General features: G+C 35.1%; 1 long non-coding RNA gene across 1 annotated transcript; it reads left to right on the top strand.

Annotated features, from left to right (window-relative positions):
• Positions 1-405: 405 nt before the first annotated feature.
• Positions 406-1,516, top strand: LOC141280030 (uncharacterized). Its single transcript, XR_012334830.1, has 2 exons — positions 406-1,052; positions 1,258-1,516. It is a non-coding gene; the product is annotated as an uncharacterized lncRNA (long non-coding RNA).
• The last annotated feature ends 102 nt before the right edge of the window (positions 1,517-1,618 follow it).

Genomic DNA, 1,618 nt, shown 5'->3' with positions numbered 1-1,618 from the left:
AAAATGACATCCCATGGTGCAATGCAACGATACTGCCATCAGAGCCGTTTATTTATCTCTAGGAAAGTAGGCAGAAGATGATGCATGTGGTAGGGATTTTTTAATGATAGTAAAAGCATAGTCCATAATATTAAGACGTTAAGACTGCTCCTCTAAACAATTCCCAATCTAGCTTAGTCTGTAGGCCTAACTGTTGATTATTAACTGGGGTGATATTAAATCATGAATATGAAAACGTGTTTATGGTCTTGGTCTCGAATCGGTCGGTAACACTTTATTTTACGACCCGCAAAGTACCGCGTAATTAAACCGAATTTACAGCTTACCTATTTGTAACAACAGGGTAGGTAACCTGTAGGTATAAGGGAATAATATTTTAAGTTTGGGGTAATAAGGGGGTAAGAATATGAAGAATTATAAATTATTTATACTCTAAGTATTTTATAACAACAGGGTAGGCTACCTATTGTAATATTACGTGGTATGTATGACTTAGTCAAGTCTATGGGGAAATTATGTTTTATTTATTTTTTATTGTGAATTTTTCATATTGACTACTGAATGTTGTATACAGTCAATGTCTACGAGCCACATCGGCAAATAAATATAACAGCATATCACTTTTATTTTAGTAGCCTATATTACTTGCTTTTAATAACAAAAGTCAAGCTGATTTAATGTGGTTATCTTTTTTTTTAAGGTAAGTACAATAAAAATAGCAACTTATTCCCTATTTACCAGGAAACTCCTACATTTGCGGACATATTTGAAGTGGTGCTTTGCAATTTATTTACTGTAAACACAAGTATTTTAGCCAAATATAATTTATGCAATGGCAAACCAGAATGAAACAACAGCAGATATCCGCTCCCGCTAAAGCAAAAGACGACTACATGCGTAGACTACTGCGCAGCTGTAGAGCGCGCGGCCGTCTGCAGGAGGTTTGCTGGAACGCGATCCTGAGGTGAAATTTCTTTAAGAGGTTTTAAAAACGTTCTACACTGTGGAGTACAGCTGCGAGTGATGTTAGCAGGTTCCGCATGCTGGATAAGGTGACTGGTTTTGTTAATACATGACTCACGCATTTCAAACAATGTTTTTCAAGAAAGTTGCTAGCTAACGGTAGCAGGTTAGCTAGCACATAAGTAAGCCTAAAATTTATAAACGTAACTGGCTTAGAAAACTCTGTTTCTGTCAAGGCACAGTGAAGAAACATTTACTGAAGGCTTTCATTTATGTTTTTTATATGTAATGCAGAACAGCATTTGTGAGACGACATCAACTCATCATCCGAGTGGACAAGAAAACCAACAGAGGAAGCCAAGCCGCAAAAACAATGAAAAATTGTCATGACTTTTTATTTTAAATAAAAGTTATGTGATAATAAACATTAAGTGTTGGCTTAATTATAGTGTTTTAAAGATGTTTTGAAATAAGTTGTTTTAAAATAAAAATAACAATATTCTGTATGTTTATGGTATTTACCCTATAACATTTATTAACAAGAGGTGAACAAAGCACCACTTTAGTTTACAGCCCGCAAATATGAGAGTTACCTGGTACATACACAGAACAATCGGGGAATAAGCCCCACTTCAATTTACAGCCCGCAAATATA

This window comes from Paramisgurnus dabryanus, chromosome 13 (genome assembly GCF_030506205.2).
Source record: "Paramisgurnus dabryanus chromosome 13, PD_genome_1.1, whole genome shotgun sequence".
Classification (NCBI taxonomy): Eukaryota; Metazoa; Chordata; class Actinopteri; order Cypriniformes; family Cobitidae; genus Paramisgurnus; species Paramisgurnus dabryanus.
The sequence above is the reverse complement of the archived record's forward strand: the minus strand, read 5'-3'. Positions and strand labels throughout refer to the sequence as shown.